Raw genomic sequence first — 10,718 nt, 5'->3', positions numbered from 1 at the left:
GAGCTGGTGACAAGGTGGGTGGGACGCTGGACTGGTAGGAGGAGCTGGTGACAAGGCGGGTGGGACGCTGGCGGCAGAGGTGGACACGAGGCCACTGCAAACACTCTGCTGCAGGCCCGGAAACTTCTGTAGGTCCCGCCCCAGGGGCATCTTGTCCCGCCCATTCTCCGTGTCCCTCTCTTCCCAGTCTCTCAGAAGCGTTTGCTACACTCCAGGAAATCCTGGTGGGTGGTTTGGATGGGAATGCAGCCTCCCTGGAAACTCCATTTGACCAGAAGGCTGGGGCTTCCTGTGGGGAGAAGGTACAGGAGCCCCAAACCTTCATTTTTCTTCAGCCCAGCACTCCATCCCACATCTCCACAGAAGCAGTCCCACAGTAGGTCAACAAAACTTCAAGGCAGGAGCTTCCCTGGTAGTCCAGAACATGCCTGCTAATGCAGGTGACATGGGTTCGATCCCTGGTCTGGGGAGATTCCACACGCCGCAGAGCAACGAAGCCCGTGTGCCACAAATATTGAGCCTGCAAGCCTCAGCTGTTGAGCCCACGTGCTGCAACTACCGAAGCCTCAAGGCCCCAGAGCCTGTGTTCTGCAGCCAGAGAAGCTACGGCAGTGAGAAGCCCGTGCCCTGCAGCTAAAGCGTAGCGCCCCCCATCCCTGCCTCCCCCAGGTTTTCCACAACTAGAGGAAGCCATGGCACAGCAGCCAAGACCTGATACAGCCAATAAATACGTAACAATTGTAAGAAAAACTGGCTCAAGGCAGTCAGTTTTCTATCTCTTCCTCTCTGCTGGGTCCAACACGCTGAAGAGCTGCCCACCCGTGCACCTCACAGCCCTGTCTGGTTTCTTATGAGAACGCACATATCTGACAGCCCACAGCCTTATGTTTTCAAGCTTTATGATGTCAAAGATGACTCATTAGGTCGATGCTAGCTTCACTGATTAATCTCACTTATGCACATGTCTTATTTCTCCCTGAAGGCTTGCGGGCAGAATTTATTTCTGCTACACTAGGAACAAAATAGTAGGCAGGTCTCCCGAGCATTGCATAATGCAGACTCCATCTCTTTGGCCTTCCACATTAATTTCCCTCAAATGACACCAAGGGGCCAATATGTTGAGAGCGCACATCTTTGCTCTGATGAAATTTTTGCTTTTATTTCTAATTGTTTGTGCAAAAAGCTCTGGTTTGGGTTTGTTTAGGCCTTTTGGGCAGGGAATTGATCTCCAAACCATTTTCAAATTGCTTCCACTTTGGCATCTTGCTGAATCTGACATTTTCCCTCCTAGACCAAAGCCTCAGTTGTTTTCAGTCAGAAAACAATACACACCACGCTGGCTACGGTACACAGTCCACATCTCCAATGTGGAATTTTAAAACTTTAGAGCTGTGATCCCAAGCCACTGATTGTTTGAAAGGGTTTTGCAGACTGTTCTTGAATATTGTTTTGTTAAATTAGGATTTTTCCTGGGACCTCTGCTAATTTTTGTTTGTTCCTCCATCCCTACCTGTATCAGTTTTATGATACAGGCTCAAGCTAGGACAGCCAACTACAAATAAAGTAACACAATTCTTTTTTAAAAAAATATTTTATTGGAAGCATCGTTGATTTACAATGTAGTGTTAATTTCTGCTGCACAGGAATTTCTGACTCAGTTACACATACATATATATTCTTTTTAATATTCTTTTCTGTTACATTTTATCTCAGGATATTGATAGATTTCCCTGTGCTACACAGTAGGGTCTTGTTGTTTATCCATCCTATATATAGTAATTTGCATCTGCTGACTCCACTCTCAGTCTGTCCCTCCCCACCCGCCCTCCTCTTTGGCAACCACAAGTCTGCTCCCTGTGTTTGCTTCTGTTTTATAGATAAATTCATTTGTGTCATAGTTTAGATCCCACATCTAAGTGATATCATGCATTTGTCATTCTCTTTCTGACTTATTTTGCTTACCACGATAATCTCGAGGCCAGTCCATGTGGCTGTAAAAAGGCATTGCTCCACTCTTTCTTATGGCTGAGTGGTATTCCCTTGGATGTATGTGCCATACCTGCTCTATCTACGCACTTGTCAGTGGACATTAGTTTGTTTCCATGTCCCGGCTGTTGTGCATAGCACTGCTATGAACAGGGGCACATGAGATACCGCATTTCTCGAGCGGGAAATATAAATCTGTGTAACTTTGCAGAAAACATTACACCAGACTCCACAATAGTTCTACTGGTGTGCAAAATAGGCCAAGCTGACAGGGAGACAACAGGAGGTAGAGGGAAATGTAAGGAAAGGGATCGCTGGCTAAACCCCAGGGTGGGGGGAGGTGCCTGAGGATGAGGACAAAGCAAGAGAAGAGGTTCCCTGAATCCCTGAGGGGAAAGGAGTCAAAAGGGCCTCCCCTGGTCCAGAAGTCCCAGGCGCCTCTTCTCATCATGTGTCGGGTCTCATGGAGCTGAAGATAGTCCTGTTCCCAGCCCACTCCTGGGAATTCCAGCTCTGTGGTCCGGGGGAGGCCTGGGAACCTGTTTTTAATAAGCACACGATGCTGAGGTAGGTATGCATCGGTCCCCACTTGGAGAAACATTGTTCCAAGCTAAGAAGACCCAGGAGCAGAAGGAAACTCTCCGGTAGACCATTCCAGAACCTCACGTGTCAACCTCCCATCCATTTCATAAATACCAAATAGAATCCCGTGTGAGGCATCATTTATGTAATAGATATTTCTTACCACTCCCTGCACATATGCACACAGTTGTTTGGATTCAGCCCCAGCTGCATAAAATAAAAGGGAAGCAATTCATAATAAAGGCAGATTCGTCTGAACATGTTTATGCTTGGGCAGGCCTCCACTCAGGGACAAAATGAATCATCAGATGCCTGCATCTGTGCACAGAATCACCTCTAAGGTGACCAGCTACAGTGCAGGTAGACGCAGCTCTTATACCAGAGAGGTGGATATTGGGAGGAGGGTTGTTTCTCCTGTCTGCATGGTCATTGCATACCTGGAAAATGCCTTAGTAAAACCGTGCAAGAAGGACTTCATGATTAAGTGGAGTCCAGGTCTAAGCCCAAACGACCACAAGCAGCTTTTCACTTACATGAATGGCTGGGAAAGCACTTGAAAGGCAAGTGGGATGGACTTCCCGGGTGGTTCAGGGGTGGGGACTTCACCTTCCAATGCAGGGGGTGCAGGTTCAACTCTGGTCAGGAAGCTAAGATCTCACATGTCTCTTGGCCAAAAAAGTCAAAACGCAAAACAGAAGCAATATTGCAACAAATTCAATAAAGATATTTTTAAAAAAAGAGAAAAGCAAGCAGGATGTGGGACACTTCTCGCTTTTATTTCCTCCGCATTGAGAAAGTCAGAATTCCAGACCTCTGCCCACTAACCGCCCACAGTACGGCCCCATCTTTGTGTCTACTGCTCCCTTTCTGGAGGATCAGAACATTAAAGCACGCCACAGTTACACAAAGAATGGACATCCCACGTGCTACTGTTTTCTTTCTTTTTTGGGCGGTGCGGGGCAGGGGGGAAGAGCCAGAAAACTGGAACAGTTCCTGTGGAATTAGTTAATAGGTTACACCAAAATGGGGATTCCACCTCCTTGCAAATTACACCCCGGTGGAGGAGCTCTCTAAGGCCTCCTTTCTGCTGGCCCTTCACTTCTGCTAAACCATATATCACTTGCTGTGTGACATTTTCATTATTTACTGCTCTGAGGCTCAGAGAGCAAAGCGGCCAGGCTGGTCTCCACTCACTCGTTCATTAGTTTTAATTAAACCCTCTAATTTTATTTATGCTGCCACAAACTGATTAACAATTTACCAGCAAAGAACAGGAAGTCTTAAAAAGCATCTTGAGGAATTCGTGGGTCTCTAAGCACAGCCCTCGCAGAAATGAGGTGGGTTGTGGGTAGAGGCTCATGCCAGGCTGGAGGAGGCAAGTTTTTAAAGCTTCAGCGCTTGGTACAACCTTGGTACAATAACTGACGGCTCTGAGATCAGCGGGTCCCCAAGGGGCTGATGCATTGAGAGGCAGTGGCTGGACCTCCTTATCTGAAGTGCTTGATAGTCCTTGTAGCTCTGGGAAAGGGGACAGGGCTGGGAGTGACATTTGGTGCCTCTGGAGGGGAAGGGTGAGCAGGTGGGGGCAGCAGAAAGCCCATTTCTTCATCACTGGGGGAAATGGACACTGGCCCAGCCAGTTACACAACAGTCTGCTGAACAGTGTGCTGGACTCAGAGAGCAAGGAGGTGCAGCCTGAAGGTGATGGGAAAGCTTTAGGAAAGGACCGGAATTTGAAGTAAATAATAAGGACTTATAGAATATCACTGTACTCACAGCCCAGAGAGAAGCACATGAACAAAGACTCAGACATTTACTTCTCCACTTTCCAAGGGTCAGACATATTGCTAGCTCCAAATATGGGGGGGGGGGGGGTGAATAAGGATGTAATAGGCTGAAATGGGAGTTTAATCTTGCAACGTACATATACACCCCATCCCCCTCAAAATCACTACCATTAACATTGCTTTTTTAGGTCCTTCTTCTGTTCCCGAATGTGGGAGGAAGGAAAACTGGCTTTCTTTCTAGACAATATTAACTCAGACCACATCTGATAACTTTAGCCAATGTTTTTTGAGAAATGTTTATTCAAGTACTTTGCTTGTTTTAACTGGTTTTTCTTTCCTTTTTGTTGTTGATTCAGAAGAGTTCATTATTCTGAAAACTAGACCCTTATCAAATAAAAGACTTGCAAATAAATATTTCCTCCAATTCTGTGGGTTGTCTTTTCCTTTCTAGAGAGTGTCCTTTGATGCACAAAAATCTCTAATTTTGGTAAGTACAATTGATTTATTTTTTTCTTTTATTGCTCTGCTTTTGGTGTCATAGTTAAGAATGCATTGCCAAATCCAAGGTCATGAAGATCTACCTCTCGAGTCTTCATCTAAGAGCTTTGGTTTTAGCTTCCCCCTTTATCCTGTTACATGTGAGAATCCAGTCCCAGTACCATCTGTTGAAGAGATGACCACTGAATGGTCTTGGCGCTAGTGCTGAACATCAACTGACCACAGATATGTGGGTTTATTTCTGGACTCAGGATTTTATTTCGTTGACCTATGACTGTGCTGTGTGCTAAGTCACTTCAGGCGTGTCCGACTCTTTGCAACCCTATGGACTGTAGTCCATCAGGCTCCTCTGTCCCTGGGATTCTCTAGGCAAGAATACTACAGTGGGTTGCCATGCCCTCCTCCAGGGCATCTTCTCAACCCAGGGATCCAACCTGTATCTCTTACATCTCCTGCATTGGCGGGTGGGTTCTTTACCACTAGCCCCTCACCTGTGACCACCCGTATACAAAAATATTTTAAAATAAAATCTTATCATGTAACTTCCTTAAACTTCTAGTGGATTTGATTTGCACTTTGAATAACATCTAAATTCTAGGCCTGGTTGACAGAGCTCTAGGTATCCAGCCCCTGCCTTCCATGGCTATAGCCACAGTGCCCAATTTTCTAGTGTGTAAATTTGCCAAGTTTGTGTTTCCCTGCTGTTGGGCTGCACCCCACAGGCCTACAAGGATTGTGCTTGACCAGCTTTAAGACCAAAGAAAGAGCTGAGTCAGTGACAGGGACATCAGTGGTTTAATGGCTGGGGGGAGTGTACATGTCTGAAGCAGCGTCCTGGAATGGCACCCCACTGTACGGGTCATGGCAGCAGTCTCTACTCCGGCAAGGGGAAATTTTGCCAGTTACAGGGGGGACTGACATCTGTGGTGTGACATCATTGGTTACCAGAGAAATTAGCAGGCTCCTCACTGCCCTTTCGATAAGAACAGTCACTGGTTGGGCTTGGGGCAAGTATGCAGGAAGGTCAGGCACGTGAATAGGGTGTAGGTGCAACAGGCGCTGGTCACGCAGCGGATGCACAGAGAAGAGGCGTCCTGAGTGGTCCAGCCGTGCACGTGCCCTCCTCTACTTCTTGTCAAGGATCCTCTCCTGCCTAATCCCACACGGTGACTTTCCTCCTATCATTCAGATTGCAGCTGTAATGTCTCCTATCGAATACTACTCCACACTGGCTAGGAGGGCATCTCAATCACTCTCTTAAGATATTATCCTATTTCATGTTCCTACAGCATTTATTATTTCATATTTTTGCTTAAAGCATTTGTGGTTTTCTCCCTCTGATTTTATGTAAGTCTCATGAGTGCAGAGATTCTGCCCTGTTCACCTCTGTGTCCCCCACATTCATTCCTCTCTCCCCTCCCTGCCAGCTGTCTATATCCAAAATAAAGCAAACTTTCCTTTCCACCAACCTTGCCTATTTTTATTGGCTTTTGAACAGGGAGCACCCTGACTTCCACTTTTGGTTACTATTGTAGCAACTCAAGCAAATGTATCTGTTGAAATCAACCCAGAGTTGATGCTCTGCTTCCTCTAGTGGCCATTGGTGTAATAGCGTTCTCTGAGAGTTGGCTGCTCAGAGGGAGCTATTCTGATAAAGAACAAATATGTGAAATTGCTCCACAATGGCACCCCACTCCAGTACTCTTGCCTGGAAAATCCCATGGATGGAGGAGCCTGGTAGGCTGTAGTCCATGGGGTCGCTAAGAGTCGGACACAACTGAGCGACTTCCCTTTCACTTTCATGCATTGGAGAAGGAAATGGCAACCCACTCCAGTCTTCTTGCCTGGAGAATCCCAAGGACGCGGGAGCCTGGTGGGCTTCCGACTATGGGGTCGCACAGAGTCAGACACGACTGAATCGACTTAGCAGCAGCAGCAGCAGTGCAGCACACGGTCTATGTCAGTCTATTCTCTCCACGAATTTCAGCTGGAGTCTTATATTCTGTGAACACGTCCATGTCCTCAGGTTATTCTTACAGTCGCTAAATTCTTCACACTCTTAATCAGTCACCAGTTTCCATTGATACGAAGACTAGATCAATGATAACTTTTCTTCTCATGTGTTCAGAATCATCACAAGTTCCTTAGACATCTCCTTAATGTACAGCTACAGAGAACAGTCACAATGCTGGTTACTGACGAGAAAAAATCACACTGAAATTGTGGAGCCTGCTAAAATCAGGGCACACTGGTATGTCCTTCTGAAGTTTAGGTAAAAGAGCTGCTTACACATCTGGCTCTCTTCTTTCTACATCAGCTTTGGAGAGCAAGGTGTTTGCCGAAGATTACCAAAAGGACCCTAATGTTTCGGAAAACAAGCAAGCAATGCCCAAAACTAATCAGGGAGGGATTTGTGAAAAATCAGGAAAATAGCAAAGCTGGACAGAATATATGAAACTGAGATTAAGAGACACAGAGGCTCTATCAGTGAGACAGACAGTGGTGGGGGTGTGACCAAAAGTAAGGAGACCATCCCTCATGCTCCCCTACCGTACACACTGCACACATACATACAGATATACATACATTTTCATTGGAAGCATATGGTTTTATATGGCCTTTGTTCTTAAATTTATTAGCTCATTTATTCAACATACATTTAACAGTATTTTCCAGTGGCTGCCAAGATAATTCTAAACAATACGCTTTTACCTCTGTTTTTGGATATATCAAATTTGCGCAGTATTCAGTGCGCCTCCAGTACATTTTTTTTCTGCCATGGTTATGGGGAATGGAGAACCAAACTGATGCATCGTCACTACCCTGAAATTTTTAACAGAGAGAGTCGACTTAGCTCTTCTGCTTTGTAAGGGCAGGGGGACAGTTTCTTACACTGATAACTAAATAGAAAGTAAAGGCAGGAGGGGGACTCTGCTGCTGCTGCTGCTGCTAAGTCGCTTCAGTCGAGTCCAACTCCGTGCGACCCCATAGACGGCAGCCCACCAGGCTCCCCGGTCCCTGGGATTCTCCAGGCAAGAACACTGGAGTGGGAGGGGGACTCTGGTCATATTTAAACGAGTTAATATTTGTAAAGCACTCAGGACAAAACCTGGCCCCCAGTCAGGGCTGTACAAGTGCTTGTTAAGTCAAATGCATTAAAATCCAAAACAATAATGCAGAACCAATAGGGACTGAGTGAATATGGAGGAAAGAAGAGGTCTTGATTGACATCTAGATATCTCAGTTTGTAAATGAGTATTACGAATAAGTTACTAAAAATCCCACTATTACATTCTGTGTCCATGTAGGCTGCTAACAAAACATCTTAGACTGGGTGGCTTACAAACAACAGAAATTTCTCACAGTTTTAGAAGCTGGGAAGTTCAAGATCAAAATGCCAACAGGCTCTGTGTCTGGTGAGAGCCTACTTCTGGGACCACCACCTTTTTTGTGGTGTCCTCATATGGCGGAAAGGCTGAGGGAATATCTCCTTTACAGTGCACTTATTTCATTTTTAAGGATGTGGACAAAAAGAAGGGTCCTGTGTGTTCAGGTGGGCACAGGAATCAACAAAATCTGCTTCTAATAGGACTTTATTACTACTCTCTGTCTAGAGAGGTCAGGGGAAACTTGACTGAAAGTATACAGATCCTTTAATTAACTAAATACAAATTCATGTAAAAAAGCTTTACTGAATTAAGAGTGACTCTGAATCATCATGCATTTTCTAAATTAAAGGGATATTAAAAGGATAATTATAATTGCATGGGATATGTTGCATATTCGTTTGACGTTCCAGATTCATTCTGCATCTCTCTCTACCCTGCCCTGTGCTCTAAGAGACTGGTCCATACGGACGGGCATCAACAGGCTTCCTTGCCCTCTGGCTCTCAGTGTTTTTTGTTTTGCTTGTGGCTGTGCCACTCAGCATGTGGTATCAGTTCCCCACAAGGATCGAACCCATGCCCCCAAGAGTAGAAGCGAGGCGTCCTTCCCACTGAACTGCCAGGGAATTACCTCTCAGTGGTTTTGACAGGGGAGGCTCCAGCAGGTAAAATAATGGAGGAGAGTGAGGCCAGGGTATTTACCTCCCCGGTTCCCCCTTGCTGAGTGACCACAGGTTGTTGCATTTCTCTGGTCAAGCGGTCTTCTCCACTCAGCTACTGTCTTCTGAACCCATGTCCTCCCATCATCCCTTGAGGACCAGGGATGATGTATCTATTAGTTCGTTAGGGCTGCCATACAAAGTACCACAAACTAGGTGTTAAATTACAGAAATTAACTTTTGTACAGTTCTGGACGCCAGAAGTATGAGATCAAGGTGTTGGCAGGGTTGTTTTCTTCAGAGTCGTCTCTCCTTGGCCTGTAGATGGTCATCTTCTCCCCGTGTCTTCCCATGGCCTTCGTTCTGTCTCTCTGTCCTAACCTCCTCTTCTTATAAGGACGTCAGTTACATTGGACTAGGGCCCACCCTAATGACCTCAGTTTAACTTAACAGTTTTTAGGGTTTTTAAAGACCCTATCTCCAAATACAGTTCTGTGTTTGGAGGTCCTGGGGGTTAGAATTTCAAATAAATGAGGGATGCAATCTAGCCCAAAACAGATGGCAACAGAGGCTCCTGGCCTCTCACTAGCCCCAGGGTTACTATCCCATCCTGAGTTGTTTTCCTAAATCCTGCCCACACCTCTGTAAACACTGTTATTAACTCTCCCCAACTACCTAGTCTTAGTGTACCATTTGCTTCCTGTCCAAATTCTGCATGATTTATAGGGGCTCACCCAAACAGTACACATTAGAAAGGGGACCTCATTCTCAAAGTGGTAACCATTGTATACCTGGGAAAAACTGCTCTCCCATTCAAGCATTCAAACTAATATCTTACTAATGCATTACTATTTTCATGTCTGGTCAAGACATGACCAGAATTCTTTATTCCTTTTGAGAAAAGAAAACAAGTTATTTTGATGTGGGACGGCTCTAGGCATATGTAGATTGGCAATGCCAACAGGACAGATACAGTGCTATTACTGAGTGTTACAAGTACACTTGCCACTCCCTTTTCCTGCTCAGACCCGGAAGATTCTTCCCACAGTCACTTACTCCCAGAAGGCTCTCTGGCGCTGATCCCTGGAAAATCCACCCTTTCCCAGAGCAGGAATCTCTGGGCAAAGAAGCTGCTGCTGTTTGAGACAGCTGCCACCCAAAGGGGGCTACTCCTTCCTCAGGTGAAGCTCAATTTTCTCCCTTTGTTCTGAACCTGTGTGTGACCCTTTTGTTTCTTCAAACGTTCGCAGCTGAATTGTCACCCGGCTCAAAAATCCTCCTTTTTGATCTGAGGACAAATATTAAGTGACTGACTAAAGCAATCAAGACACTGACGTAGGCCCACTATGTACACACACCACTCGGGGTGCGTGTGTGTGTGTGTAAGAGGGGGAACAAAGATAAATAAGCCCTCTCCCTATTCCTCACGTACTGACAGCCGTGCCAGATACTGGAACGAGCGGAGCTCAAGACAGCTCCTTTCCCCAAGCTTACTTTCTCTCTGGGGTTCATGGTTAATTGTCAGCACAGTCGCTCCGCACACTGCGTATCCCTCTCTACCTTTTCTGGAAACATTCTTATTCCTTCTTTTAATTCTTATAATCCCCTTTACTAAAGATGTATTTTTCACCACCCGTGAAGCGCTAGCCACAATCCAGAGATCAGCAACCAGGACCACTTCCGCACTCGGCTCGCAGGTAGAAAAGCACGGCTGTGTCACGAGCTCAAACCGCGTGGCCTCACCCGGGTTCAAAAATCACCCCTACAGCCGGCGCATGCGCCCTAGGCCCCGCCCGCGCACTGCTGTCGGGTCATTGTTG

At 46.0% G+C, this 10,718-nt stretch overlaps 1 protein-coding gene across 1 annotated transcript in view; it reads right to left on the bottom strand.

Annotated features, from left to right (window-relative positions):
- Positions 1-10,718, bottom strand: part of SLC18A3 (solute carrier family 18 (vesicular acetylcholine transporter), member 3) — a 40,747-nt gene that overhangs the window by 29,330 nt on the left and 699 nt on the right. The gene's annotated exons all lie outside the window — the stretch shown is intronic.

This window comes from Bison bison, unplaced genomic scaffold (genome assembly GCF_000754665.1).
Source record: "Bison bison bison isolate TAMUID 2011002044 unplaced genomic scaffold, Bison_UMD1.0 scf7180017864341, whole genome shotgun sequence".
Lineage (NCBI taxonomy): Eukaryota > Metazoa > Chordata > Mammalia > Artiodactyla > Bovidae > Bison > Bison bison.
Note: the sequence above shows the minus strand (reverse complement) of the source record. Positions and strands in the feature narration are given on the sequence as shown.